Genomic DNA, 13881 nt, shown 5'->3' on the forward strand with positions numbered 1-13881 from the left:
TAATTTTAAGTAACGTTTAACTTGGAATGAGAGTGCATCTATTTACTGATAGAACATTACAAACTGAATTGCCCCAGGGCAGAGCGCCATTACCTCTCCTGGTTCTCTTCCACCTCTCACTGTCTAGATTTTGATTTCATACTTGTCAAATTTTTTCTTTGTCAGCATTACATGTTTTTGACAGTAGAGGGCAATTTAAATTTAGACAAAAACCAAGAAATCTCTGAATCTTCATTCAGACATCTTTTGTTTGACTATAAAGAAATAAAATACAATTTTAGTGTAGACTTAAAAAGACACTTTAAAACTGTGTGATATTAAAGTTTGTTTCTGTGAAATCAGTCTGTCACTTTACATTATTTTTATAAAAATACTGTAATACAGATTTTAGGCTCTATCACTATGTCTAGAAAACATCTGTGATACAATAACATAACAAATTAGGATCAATCAATGAATGAATAAATATTTAATTTTTTTCTCCAGTCAAAAGAACCAATGAAGAACAAAACGCCATGTACATGTTAAGTACACATTAAAACTACATGAAAATCCTAAAATTACACTAACAAATGTTTAAATGAAATTGGCGATTCAAAAATTCTATGTACTGAGATCACCAAAGAAGTATAAATACTCCTTTCTACTCTTTTAAAGCTACTAGGAATGTAAGTTTTCATACAATATCACAAACCATTTTACAAAAATTCATTCAATTTCACATTGAAAAACAGTATTTAAATGATCTGATAGTCAATTCTCGTTTTAAGAAAATTCTTTTCAAAATTTTGTAAAATGCTACATCATATTGAAATACGAAAAAAAATTCTCTAAGAGTAGTGTTTTCCAAATACAATCAGTATCTTGATCACATTCATTTATGTAACAAATGTTATTTTACTTGTAATTATTCTACTCCATTTCAAATAACAAAAATGAAATGTAATGCAGTTACTATAGTCCACACTTCCCTTATAGCAGAAGCCAAGGCCAAGAGTCCCTGCAGCGGGCGGGAGGAGGGGCGCTGCGGGCGGGAGGAAGGCCGCGCAGGCGGGAGGAGGGGGCGCGCGCGCGCGCGCGCCGACGCACAGCTGCGCAGACGCGTGAACCGCCCAGAGCCTGTCGGACGTCCGCCGAAGCCGGTTGCTCCTGGACCAGCTCCTGGAGGAGGAGCGCGGCCTGGGGTCCGGGCCGCCGCGAGCCGTCGCCTCCGCTGCCTTCGCCGAGCATGTAAGGGGGCGCTGGTGCGGGCGCGCAGGTCGGGGGGCCGGCGGGTGAGGCCTGGTCTGTACCCTTGGGGAGGCGCACAGGGAGGGCTGCGGAGGTGAGGCCCGGGCCGCCGCCCTGGCTCGTGGTGCCCCACCCACCCCAACCCGCCCCGTTAGTAGTTGTTGAACCCCACGTCTTCGTCGCCGCTTCTCCACCACGTTTGGGAAAGCGGGTGCAGCCCCGGGAGGTGGGAGGGCGCTGGCCGGCCCCGGGGTACCTCCGACCGGCCCTTGGGTCATGGCCTGCCCCCGGCAGGCGGGTGCGGTTCGGTGCGTTCACGGGGCCGCCGCGGTGGGATGGGTGCTTCCCCGTGTGCGCCCCTGGGTTTGATCCTTATGCCCGCGCGGCCTGTGCTGGGGTGGCCCGTGCTCCCCTTACGTTCGCGGGGTGCACGTCTCGCGGCCAGCCTGCTCCTGGGAGGCGGAGTGGTGCTGTCAGGGTGCGGGGGCGGCGGCAGCGACGGCAGCGGGGAGAGGGTTCTGCCCCTGGGAGCCTGTCGATTTGCTCCCATCTCCGCCGCGTCCTGTCCTGGGGGCGTCCTCTGCCGCCCCCCCCCCCGTCCTCAGGTCACAGGTTACAGGTCTGTCTGCTGCTGGGAGGCAGGCATGGTGCGGTGCAGTCAGTGTGCCGGGGCGGTGACAGTGAGAGCGTGGAACGGGATCAAATCCCCGCGCTCTCAAGGGTCAGCCCCAATTCCACCATCGCCACTGCAAACCCCACTGGCCACTCCGTGCCCGCCTGCCAGGGGGAGGCGGACAGGGAGCAGTGCGGTCCATGAAGCTGGAGCAGAAGAGGCCTCCCCCAGGCCAGGCCGTGGGGGTGATGGGAGCAACTTGATTGTCTCTAGCCGGGCGGCCCCTAGCCCCCACCGCTGCCTCTGCCTGCTGTCCATCCCCAGAATCGCCGTACCCTCCCGCTCGCAGTCCGGTGTGCACAGGGCCTCCGCCTTTGCGGTCCGCTCCACCGTCCGGGCCATCAAACCACCCAAGGCCCACTGGTGAGCAGCGTGCAGCCCAGGACCACCCTGAGCTGCTGGCTCAGGTAAGGCCCTGGGTAGGCAGGGCGCCCTGCTGCGGATTGGGACTGCCTCTACCCACCCGCACCCCCCGCCGTGCTGCTCCCGGGAGCCTTAGACAGAGGACACAAGGCTGTGTGCCCGCACACTGCGCGAGATCCCCATCTGGCGGCTGCCGCCATGGTGACCAGGCCCAGGCCATCCTGCCCCTGGCAGGGTGAGGGGGGTCATCCCCGGGTAGGGGGTGCAGTGGGAGCCAAGGGGGAATCCGGCGGTGACGGGGTGGGGGGGACAGGCTGAGGGGTGAGAGGCCGCTGGGAGTGGAAGTGACCCAGCTGAGGAGTGAGGTGGCCGTCCCCGGGGGAGGGGCGCGTAGAGTTGGGGGGATCCGCCTGAGGGGTAGGGGGTAATCCCGGGAGGAGGGGATCATCCCTGGGTGGTGGAGGGACCTGGGCTGAAGCATGAGGGTTCAGCTTGGTTTGCAGGGATTGTGGCGTAGGAGTTATAATGGGGCAGAGTGTTGGGGGTGGGGACCTCCGTATGAGGAGAAGGAGCCCTGTCTCGGGGGTCCGGTGAAGAATCATGTGTGGCCGAGGTGGTGTTCCCCGGGGGCCGTGACGGGGGTGAGGGGTTTGTGTGGCGGCCAGCGGAGGACCTGGGAGTGTGGTGTGCGGCCTGGCCCGGGGCCTGTGTTGCTTGTGATTGTGGGCCGGGGCCCTGTCGTCGTCTGGGTGGGGGCATTGGGGTTGGGAGCCCAGCTGGCCCGTCCTGGGCCGCGGGTGGGCCAGCCCCACCACCCCTCGGCCCGGCCTGGCATGGCCGGGCTGGGCCCCTCTCGGCCCCACCCGGGCCCACCCGTCCCCACCCGGCCCCACTCGGCCCCACTCGCAGTGTCCCATAGTGCGTGAGCCCCGGCCCGGGCATCACTGCTACCGGCGGGAGGGGGAGGGGTAGGGGCGGGGCGTGGGGGAGGAAGGCCGCGCAGGCGGGAGGAGGGGGCGCGCGCGCGCCGACGCACAGCTGCGCAGACGCGTGAACCGCCCAGAGCCTGTCGGACGTCCGCCGAAGCCGGTTGCCCCTGGACCAGCTCCTGGAGGAGGAGCGCGGCCTGGGGTCCGGGCCGCCGCGAGCCGTCGCCTCCGCTGCCTTCGCCGAGCATGTAAGGGGGCGCTGGTGCGGGCGCGCAGGTCGGGGGGCCGGCGGGTGAGGCCTGGTCTGTACCCTTGGGGAGGCGCACAGGGAGGGCTGCGGAGGTGAGGCCCGGGCCGCCGCCCTGGCTCGTGGTGCCCCACCCACCCCAACCCGCCCCGTTAGTAGTTGTTGAACCCCACGTCTTCGTCGCCGCTTCTCCACCACGTTTGGGAAAGCGGGTGCAGCCCCGGGAGGTGGGAGGGCGCTGGCCGGCCCCGGGGTACCTCCGACCGGCCCTTGGGTCATGGCCTGCCCCCGGCAGGCGGGTGCGGTTCGGTGCGTTCACGGGGCCGCCGCGGTGGGATGGGTGCTTCCCCGTGTGCGCCCCTGGGTTTGATCCTTATGCCCGCGCGGCCTGTGCTGGGGTGGCCCGTGCTCCCCTTACGTTCGCGGGGTGCACGTCTCGCGGCCAGCCTGCTCCTGGGAGGCGGAGTGGTGCTGTCAGGGTGCGGGGGCGGCGGCAGCGACGGCAGCGGGGAGAGGGTTCTGCCCCTGGGAGCCTGTCGATTTGCTCCCATCTCCGCCGCGTCCTGTCCTGGGGGCGTCCTCTGCCGCCCCCCCCCCCCGTCCTCAGGTCACAGGTTACAGGTCTGTCTGCTGCTGGGAGGCAGGCATGGTGCGGTGCAGTCAGTGTGCCGGGGCGGTGACAGTGAGAGCGTGGAACGGGATCAAATCCCCGCGCTCTCAAGGGTCAGCCCCAATTCCACCATCGCCACTGCAAACCCCACTGGCCACTCCGTGCCCGCCTGCCAGGGGGAGGCGGACAGGGAGCAGTGCGGTCCATGAAGCTGGAGCAGAAGAGGCCTCCCCCAGGCCAGGCCGTGGGGGTGATGGGAGCAACTTGATTGTCTCTAGCCGGGCGGCCCCTAGCCCCCACCGCTGCCTCTGCCTGCTGTCCATCCCCAGAATCGCCGTACCCTCCCGCTCGCAGTCCGGTGTGCACAGGGCCTCCGCCTTTGCGGTCCGCTCCACCGTCCGGGCCATCAAACCACCCAAGGCCCACTGGTGAGCAGCGTGCAGCCCAGGACCACCCTGAGCTGCTGGCTCAGGTAAGGCCCTGGGTAGGCAGGGCGCCCTGCTGCGGATTGGGACTGCCTCTACCCACCCGCACCCCCCGCCGTGCTGCTCCCGGGAGCCTTAGACAGAGGACACAAGGCTGTGTGCCCGCACACTGCGCGAGATCCCCATCTGGCGGCTGCCGCCATGGTGACCAGGCCCAGGCCATCCTGCCCCTGGCAGGGTGAGGGGGGTCATCCCCGGGTAGGGGGTGCAGTGGGAGCCAAGGGGGAATCCGGCGGTGACGGGGTGGGGGGGACAGGCTGAGGGGTGAGAGGCCGCTGGGAGTGGAAGTGACCCAGCTGAGGAGTGAGGTGGCCGTCCCCGGGGGAGGGGCGCGTAGAGTTGGGGGGATCCGCCTGAGGGGTAGGGGGTAATCCCGGGAGGAGGGGATCATCCCTGGGTGGTGGAGGGACCTGGGCTGAAGCATGAGGGTTCAGCTTGGTTTGCAGGGATTGTGGCGTAGGAGTTATAATGGGGCAGAGTGTTGGGGGTGGGGACCTCCGTATGAGGAGAAGGAGCCCTGTCTCGGGGGTCCGGTGAAGAATCATGTGTGGCCGAGGTGGTGTTCCCCGGGGGCCGTGACGGGGGTGAGGGGTTTGTGTGGCGGCCAGCGGAGGACCTGGGAGTGTGGTGTGCGGCCTGGCCCGGGGCCTGTGTTGCTTGTGATTGTGGGCCGGGGCCCTGTCGTCGTCTGGGTGGGGGCATTGGGGTTGGGAGCCCAGCTGGCCCGTCCTGGGCCGCGGGTGGGCCAGCCCCACCACCCCTCGGCCCGGCCTGGCATGGCCGGGCTGGGCCCCTCTCGGCCCCACCCGGGCCCACCCGTCCCCACCCGGCCCCACTCGGCCCCACTCGCAGTGTCCCATAGTGCGTGAGCCCCGGCCCGGGCATCACTGCTACCGGCGGGAGGGGGAGGGGTAGGGGCGGGGCGTGGGGGAGGAAGGCCGCGCAGGCGGGAGGAGGGGGCGCGCGCGCGCGCGCGCGCCGACGCACAGCTGCGCAGACGCGTGAACCGCCCAGAGCCTGTCGGACGTCCGCCGAAGCCGGTTGCCCCTGGACCAGCTCCTGGAGGAGGAGCGCGGCCTGGGGTCCGGGCCGCCGCGAGCCGTCGCCTCCGCTGCCTTCGCCGAGCATGTAAGGGGGCGCTGGTGCGGGCGCGCAGGTCGGGGGGCCGGCGGGTGAGGCCTGGTCTGTACCCTTGGGGAGGCGCACAGGGAGGGCTGCGGAGGTGAGGCCCGGGCCGCCGCCCTGGCTCGTGGTGCCCCACCCACCCCAACCCGCCCCGTTAGTAGTTGTTGAACCCCACGTCTTCGTCGCCGCTTCTCCACCACGTTTGGGAAAGCGGGTGCAGCCCCGGGAGGTGGGAGGGCGCTGGCCGGCCCCGGGGTACCTCCGACCGGCCCTTGGGTCATGGCCTGCCCCCGGCAGGCGGGTGCGGTTCGGTGCGTTCACGGGGCCGCCGCGGTGGGATGGGTGCTTCCCCGTGTGCGCCCCTGGGTTTGATCCTTATGCCCGCGCGGCCTGTGCTGGGGTGGCCCGTGCTCCCCTTACGTTCGCGGGGTGCACGTCTCGCGGCCAGCCTGCTCCTGGGAGGCGGAGTGGTGCTGTCAGGGTGCGGGGGCGGCGGCAGCGACGGCAGCGGGGAGAGGGTTCTGCCCCTGGGAGCCTGTCGATTTGCTCCCATCTCCGCCGCGTCCTGTCCTGGGGGCGTCCTCTGCCGCCCCCCCCCCCCGTCCTCAGGTCACAGGTTACAGGTCTGTCTGCTGCTGGGAGGCAGGCATGGTGCGGTGCAGTCAGTGTGCCGGGGCGGTGACAGTGAGAGCGTGGAACGGGATCAAATCCCCGCGCTCTCAAGGGTCAGCCCCAATTCCACCATCGCCACTGCAAACCCCACTGGCCACTCCGTGCCCGCCTGCCAGGGGGAGGCGGACAGGGAGCAGTGCGGTCCATGAAGCTGGAGCAGAAGAGGCCTCCCCCAGGCCAGGCCGTGGGGGTGATGGGAGCAACTTGATTGTCTCTAGCCGGGCGGCCCCTAGCCCCCACCGCTGCCTCTGCCTGCTGTCCATCCCCAGAATCGCCGTACCCTCCCGCTCGCAGTCCGGTGTGCACAGGGCCTCCGCCTTTGCGGTCCGCTCCACCGTCCGGGCCATCAAACCACCCAAGGCCCACTGGTGAGCAGCGTGCAGCCCAGGACCACCCTGAGCTGCTGGCTCAGGTAAGGCCCTGGGTAGGCAGGGCGCCCTGCTGCGGATTGGGACTGCCTCTACCCACCCGCACCCCCCGCCGTGCTGCTCCCGGGAGCCTTAGACAGAGGACACAAGGCTGTGTGCCCGCACACTGCGCGAGATCCCCATCTGGCGGCTGCCGCCATGGTGACCAGGCCCAGGCCATCCTGCCCCTGGCAGGGTGAGGGGGGTCATCCCCGGGTAGGGGGTGCAGTGGGAGCCAAGGGGGAATCCGGCGGTGACGGGGTGGGGGGGACAGGCTGAGGGGTGAGAGGCCGCTGGGAGTGGAAGTGACCCAGCTGAGGAGTGAGGTGGCCGTCCCCGGGGGAGGGGCGCGTAGAGTTGGGGGGATCCGCCTGAGGGGTAGGGGGTAATCCCGGGAGGAGGGGATCATCCCTGGGTGGTGGAGGGACCTGGGCTGAAGCATGAGGGTTCAGCTTGGTTTGCAGGGATTGTGGCGTAGGAGTTATAATGGGGCAGAGTGTTGGGGGTGGGGACCTCCGTATGAGGAGAAGGAGCCCTGTCTCGGGGGTCCGGTGAAGAATCATGTGTGGCCGAGGTGGTGTTCCCCGGGGGCCGTGACGGGGGTGAGGGGTTTGTGTGGCGGCCAGCGGAGGACCTGGGAGTGTGGTGTGCGGCCTGGCCCGGGGCCTGTGTTGCTTGTGATTGTGGGCCGGGGCCCTGTCGTCGTCTGGGTGGGGGCATTGGGGTTGGGAGCCCAGCTGGCCCGTCCTGGGCCGCGGGTGGGCCAGCCCCACCACCCCTCGGCCCGGCCTGGCATGGCCGGGCTGGGCCCCTCTCGGCCCCACCCGGGCCCACCCGTCCCCACCCGGCCCCACTCGGCCCCACTCGCAGTGTCCCATAGTGCGTGAGCCCCGGCCCGGGCATCACTGCTACCGGCGGGAGGGGGAGGGGTAGGGGCGGGGCGTGGGGGAGGAAGGCCGCGCAGGCGGGAGGAGGGGGCGCGCGCGCGCGCGCGCGCCGACGCACAGCTGCGCAGACGCGTGAACCGCCCAGAGCCTGTCGGACGTCCGCCGAAGCCGGTTGCCCCTGGACCAGCTCCTGGAGGAGGAGCGCGGCCTGGGGTCCGGGCCGCCGCGAGCCGTCGCCTCCGCTGCCTTCGCCGAGCATGTAAGGGGGCGCTGGTGCGGGCGCGCAGGTCGGGGGGCCGGCGGGTGAGGCCTGGTCTGTACCCTTGGGGAGGCGCACAGGGAGGGCTGCGGAGGTGAGGCCCGGGCCGCCGCCCTGGCTCGTGGTGCCCCACCCACCCCAACCCGCCCCGTTAGTAGTTGTTGAACCCCACGTCTTCGTCGCCGCTTCTCCACCACGTTTGGGAAAGCGGGTGCAGCCCCGGGAGGTGGGAGGGCGCTGGCCGGCCCCGGGGTACCTCCGACCGGCCCTTGGGTCATGGCCTGCCCCCGGCAGGCGGGTGCGGTTCGGTGCGTTCACGGGGCCGCCGCGGTGGGATGGGTGCTTCCCCGTGTGCGCCCCTGGGTTTGATCCTTATGCCCGCGCGGCCTGTGCTGGGGTGGCCCGTGCTCCCCTTACGTTCGCGGGGTGCACGTCTCGCGGCCAGCCTGCTCCTGGGAGGCGGAGTGGTGCTGTCAGGGTGCGGGGGCGGCGGCAGCGACGGCAGCGGGGAGAGGGTTCTGCCCCTGGGAGCCTGTCGATTTGCTCCCATCTCCGCCGCGTCCTGTCCTGGGGGCGTCCTCTGCCGCCCCCCCCCCCCGTCCTCAGGTCACAGGTTACAGGTCTGTCTGCTGCTGGGAGGCAGGCATGGTGCGGTGCAGTCAGTGTGCCGGGGCGGTGACAGTGAGAGCGTGGAACGGGATCAAATCCCCGCGCTCTCAAGGGTCAGCCCCAATTCCACCATCGCCACTGCAAACCCCACTGGCCACTCCGTGCCCGCCTGCCAGGGGGAGGCGGACAGGGAGCAGTGCGGTCCATGAAGCTGGAGCAGAAGAGGCCTCCCCCAGGCCAGGCCGTGGGGGTGATGGGAGCAACTTGATTGTCTCTAGCCGGGCGGCCCCTAGCCCCCACCGCTGCCTCTGCCTGCTGTCCATCCCCAGAATCGCCGTACCCTCCCGCTCGCAGTCCGGTGTGCACAGGGCCTCCGCCTTTGCGGTCCGCTCCACCGTCCGGGCCATCAAACCACCCAAGGCCCACTGGTGAGCAGCGTGCAGCCCAGGACCACCCTGAGCTGCTGGCTCAGGTAAGGCCCTGGGTAGGCAGGGCGCCCTGCTGCGGATTGGGACTGCCTCTACCCACCCGCACCCCCCGCCGTGCTGCTCCCGGGAGCCTTAGACAGAGGACACAAGGCTGTGTGCCCGCACACTGCGCGAGATCCCCATCTGGCGGCTGCCGCCATGGTGACCAGGCCCAGGCCATCCTGCCCCTGGCAGGGTGAGGGGGGTCATCCCCGGGTAGGGGGTGCAGTGGGAGCCAAGGGGGAATCCGGCGGTGACGGGGTGGGGGGGACAGGCTGAGGGGTGAGAGGCCGCTGGGAGTGGAAGTGACCCAGCTGAGGAGTGAGGTGGCCGTCCCCGGGGGAGGGGCGCGTAGAGTTGGGGGGATCCGCCTGAGGGGTAGGGGGTAATCCCGGGAGGAGGGGATCATCCCTGGGTGGTGGAGGGACCTGGGCTGAAGCATGAGGGTTCAGCTTGGTTTGCAGGGATTGTGGCGTAGGAGTTATAATGGGGCAGAGTGTTGGGGGTGGGGACCTCCGTATGAGGAGAAGGAGCCCTGTCTCGGGGGTCCGGTGAAGAATCATGTGTGGCCGAGGTGGTGTTCCCCGGGGGCCGTGACGGGGGTGAGGGGTTTGTGTGGCGGCCAGCGGAGGACCTGGGAGTGTGGTGTGCGGCCTGGCCCGGGGCCTGTGTTGCTTGTGATTGTGGGCCGGGGCCCTGTCGTCGTCTGGGTGGGGGCATTGGGGTTGGGAGCCCAGCTGGCCCGTCCTGGGCCGCGGGTGGGCCAGCCCCACCACCCCTCGGCCCGGCCTGGCATGGCCGGGCTGGGCCCCTCTCGGCCCCACCCGGGCCCACCCGTCCCCACCCGGCCCCACTCGGCCCCACTCGCAGTGTCCCATAGTGCGTGAGCCCCGGCCCGGGCATCACTGCTACCGGCGGGAGGGGGAGGGGTAGGGGCGGGGCGTGGGGGAGGAAGGCCGCGCAGGCGGGAGGAGGGGGCGCGCGCGCGCGCGCGCCGACGCACAGCTGCGCAGACGCGTGAACCGCCCAGAGCCTGTCGGACGTCCGCCGAAGCCGGTTGCCCCTGGACCAGCTCCTGGAGGAGGAGCGCGGCCTGGGGTCCGGGCCGCCGCGAGCCGTCGCCTCCGCTGCCTTCGCCGAGCATGTAAGGGGGCGCTGGTGCGGGCGCGCAGGTCGGGGGGCCGGCGGGTGAGGCCTGGTCTGTACCCTTGGGGAGGCGCACAGGGAGGGCTGCGGAGGTGAGGCCCGGGCCGCCGCCCTGGCTCGTGGTGCCCCACCCACCCCAACCCGCCCCGTTAGTAGTTGTTGAACCCCACGTCTTCGTCGCCGCTTCTCCACCACGTTTGGGAAAGCGGGTGCAGCCCCGGGAGGTGGGAGGGCGCTGGCCGGCCCCGGGGTACCTCCGACCGGCCCTTGGGTCATGGCCTGCCCCCGGCAGGCGGGTGCGGTTCGGTGCGTTCACGGGGCCGCCGCGGTGGGATGGGTGCTTCCCCGTGTGCGCCCCTGGGTTTGATCCTTATGCCCGCGCGGCCTGTGCTGGGGTGGCCCGTGCTCCCCTTACGTTCGCGGGGTGCACGTCTCGCGGCCAGCCTGCTCCTGGGAGGCGGAGTGGTGCTGTCAGGGTGCGGGGGCGGCGGCAGCGACGGCAGCGGGGAGAGGGTTCTGCCCCTGGGAGCCTGTCGATTTGCTCCCATCTCCGCCGCGTCCTGTCCTGGGGGCGTCCTCTGCCGCCCCCCCCCCCCGTCCTCAGGTCACAGGTTACAGGTCTGTCTGCTGCTGGGAGGCAGGCATGGTGCGGTGCAGTCAGTGTGCCGGGGCGGTGACAGTGAGAGCGTGGAACGGGATCAAATCCCCGCGCTCTCAAGGGTCAGCCCCAATTCCACCATCGCCACTGCAAACCCCACTGGCCACTCCGTGCCCGCCTGCCAGGGGGAGGCGGACAGGGAGCAGTGCGGTCCATGAAGCTGGAGCAGAAGAGGCCTCCCCCAGGCCAGGCCGTGGGGGTGATGGGAGCAACTTGATTGTCTCTAGCCGGGCGGCCCCTAGCCCCCACCGCTGCCTCTGCCTGCTGTCCATCCCCAGAATCGCCGTACCCTCCCGCTCGCAGTCCGGTGTGCACAGGGCCTCCGCCTTTGCGGTCCGCTCCACCGTCCGGGCCATCAAACCACCCAAGGCCCACTGGTGAGCAGCGTGCAGCCCAGGACCACCCTGAGCTGCTGGCTCAGGTAAGGCCCTGGGTAGGCAGGGCGCCCTGCTGCGGATTGGGACTGCCTCTACCCACCCGCACCCCCCGCCGTGCTGCTCCCGGGAGCCTTAGACAGAGGACACAAGGCTGTGTGCCCGCACACTGCGCGAGATCCCCATCTGGCGGCTGCCGCCATGGTGACCAGGCCCAGGCCATCCTGCCCCTGGCAGGGTGAGGGGGGTCATCCCCGGGTAGGGGGTGCAGTGGGAGCCAAGGGGGAATCCGGCGGTGACGGGGTGGGGGGGACAGGCTGAGGGGTGAGAGGCCGCTGGGAGTGGAAGTGACCCAGCTGAGGAGTGAGGTGGCCGTCCCCGGGGGAGGGGCGCGTAGAGTTGGGGGGATCCGCCTGAGGGGTAGGGGGTAATCCCGGGAGGAGGGGATCATCCCTGGGTGGTGGAGGGACCTGGGCTGAAGCATGAGGGTTCAGCTTGGTTTGCAGGGATTGTGGCGTAGGAGTTATAATGGGGCAGAGTGTTGGGGGTGGGGACCTCCGTATGAGGAGAAGGAGCCCTGTCTCGGGGGTCCGGTGAAGAATCATGTGTGGCCGAGGTGGTGTTCCCCGGGGGCCGTGACGGGGGTGAGGGGTTTGTGTGGCGGCCAGCGGAGGACCTGGGAGTGTGGTGTGCGGCCTGGCCCGGGGCCTGTGTTGCTTGTGATTGTGGGCCGGGGCCCTGTCGTCGTCTGGGTGGGGGCATTGGGGTTGGGAGCCCAGCTGGCCCGTCCTGGGCCGCGGGTGGGCCAGCCCCACCACCCCTCGGCCCGGCCTGGCATGGCCGGGCTGGGCCCCTCTCGGCCCCACCCGGGCCCACCCGTCCCCACCCGGCCCCACTCGGCCCCACTCGCAGTGTCCCATAGTGCGTGAGCCCCGGCCCGGGCATCACTGCTACCGGCGGGAGGGGGAGGGGTAGGGGCGGGGCGTGGGGGAGGAAGGCCGCGCAGGCGGGAGGAGGGGGCGCGCGCGCGCGCGCGCGCCGACGCACAGCTGCGCAGACGCGTGAACCGCCCAGAGCCTGTCGGACGTCCGCCGAAGCCGGTTGCCCCTGGACCAGCTCCTGGAGGAGGAGCGCGGCCTGGGGTCCGGGCCGCCGCGAGCCGTCGCCTCCGCTGCCTTCGCCGAGCATGTAAGGGGGCGCTGGTGCGGGCGCGCAGGTCGGGGGGCCGGCGGGTGAGGCCTGGTCTGTACCCTTGGGGAGGCGCACAGGGAGGGCTGCGGAGGTGAGGCCCGGGCCGCCGCCCTGGCTCGTGGTGCCCCACCCACCCCAACCCGCCCCGTTAGTAGTTGTTGAACCCCACGTCTTCGTCGCCGCTTCTCCACCACGTTTGGGAAAGCGGGTGCAGCCCCGGGAGGTGGGAGGGCGCTGGCCGGCCCCGGGGTACCTCCGACCGGCCCTTGGGTCATGGCCTGCCCCCGGCAGGCGGGTGCGGTTCGGTGCGTTCACGGGGCCGCCGCGGTGGGATGGGTGCTTCCCCGTGTGCGCCCCTGGGTTTGATCCTTATGCCCGCGCGGCCTGTGCTGGGGTGGCCCGTGCTCCCCTTACGTTCGCGGGGTGCACGTCTCGCGGCCAGCCTGCTCCTGGGAGGCGGAGTGGTGCTGTCAGGGTGCGGGGGCGGCGGCAGCGACGGCAGCGGGGAGAGGGTTCTGCCCCTGGGAGCCTGTCGATTTGCTCCCATCTCCGCCGCGTCCTGTCCTGGGGGCGTCCTCTGCCGCCCCCCCCCCCCCGTCCTCAGGTCACAGGTTACAGGTCTGTCTGCTGCTGGGAGGCAGGCATGGTGCGGTGCAGTCAGTGTGCCGGGGCGGTGACAGTGAGAGCGTGGAACGGGATCAAATCCCCGCGCTCTCAAGGGTCAGCCCCAATTCCACCATCGCCACTGCAAACCCCACTGGCCACTCCGTGCCCGCCTGCCAGGGGGAGGCGGACAGGGAGCAGTGCGGTCCATGAAGCTGGAGCAGAAGAGGCCTCCCCCAGGCCAGGCCGTGGGGGTGATGGGAGCAACTTGATTGTCTCTAGCCGGGCGGCCCCTAGCCCCCACCGCTGCCTCTGCCTGCTGTCCATCCCCAGAATCGCCGTACCCTCCCGCTCGCAGTCCGGTGTGCACAGGGCCTCCGCCTTTGCGGTCCGCTCCACCGTCCGGGCCATCAAACCACCCAAGGCCCACTGGTGAGCAGCGTGCAGCCCAGGACCACCCTGAGCTGCTGGCTCAGGTAAGGCCCTGGGTAGGCAGGGCGCCCTGCTGCGGATTGGGACTGCCTCTACCCACCCGCACCCCCCGCCGTGCTGCTCCCGGGAGCCTTAGACAGAGGACACAAGGCTGTGTGCCCGCACACTGCGCGAGATCCCCATTTCAATTTTTTATAAGAGATTTAATGCTGGAAATACTCCTTCCTTATGATTGCTAGGACTTACCAGTGAAGCTGTTTGGGCCTAGATTGTTCCATATGGGAAGATTTTTGACTATTCAGTTTCTTTAGTGGTTAAAAATCAATGCAGGTTTTCCATGTCTTGTATCAGTTGAATAAATTATATTTTTCTAGGAATTTACCCATTTTGTTTAAATTTTCAAATTCTCAACACAGATTAATTCATAATGGTTTCTTTTCAATGTCTGAAGATCAGTAGTAACATTTCCTTTTCATTTGTGATAATTACCTTCTCTGTTTTGAGGTGTATTGCA

At 67.4% G+C, this 13881-nt stretch overlaps 1 protein-coding gene across 17 annotated transcripts in view; it reads left to right on the forward strand.

Moving 5' to 3' along the window:
* The first annotated feature begins 1081 nt into the window (after positions 1-1081).
* The window catches only part of LOC106730389 (adhesion G protein-coupled receptor B1), a 57334-nt gene continuing 44534 nt past the window's right edge, over positions 1082-13881 (forward strand). For 2 of the 17 annotated variants that reach the window (XR_004326453.1, XR_004326451.1), the window contains exons 1-2: positions 7692-10107; positions 10995-12329. The gene's annotated coding sequence lies outside the window, so the exon portion shown is untranslated. Of the gene's footprint in view, positions 10108-10994; positions 12330-13217; positions 13412-13881 lie in introns of all 17 variants that reach the window. The other 15 variants (XR_004326442.1, XR_004326447.1, XR_004326439.1 and 12 more) reach the window with 15 other exon arrangements.

Source organism: Camelus ferus, chromosome 15 (assembly GCF_009834535.1).
Source record: "Camelus ferus isolate YT-003-E chromosome 15, BCGSAC_Cfer_1.0, whole genome shotgun sequence".
NCBI lineage: Eukaryota > Metazoa > Chordata > Mammalia > Artiodactyla > Camelidae > Camelus > Camelus ferus.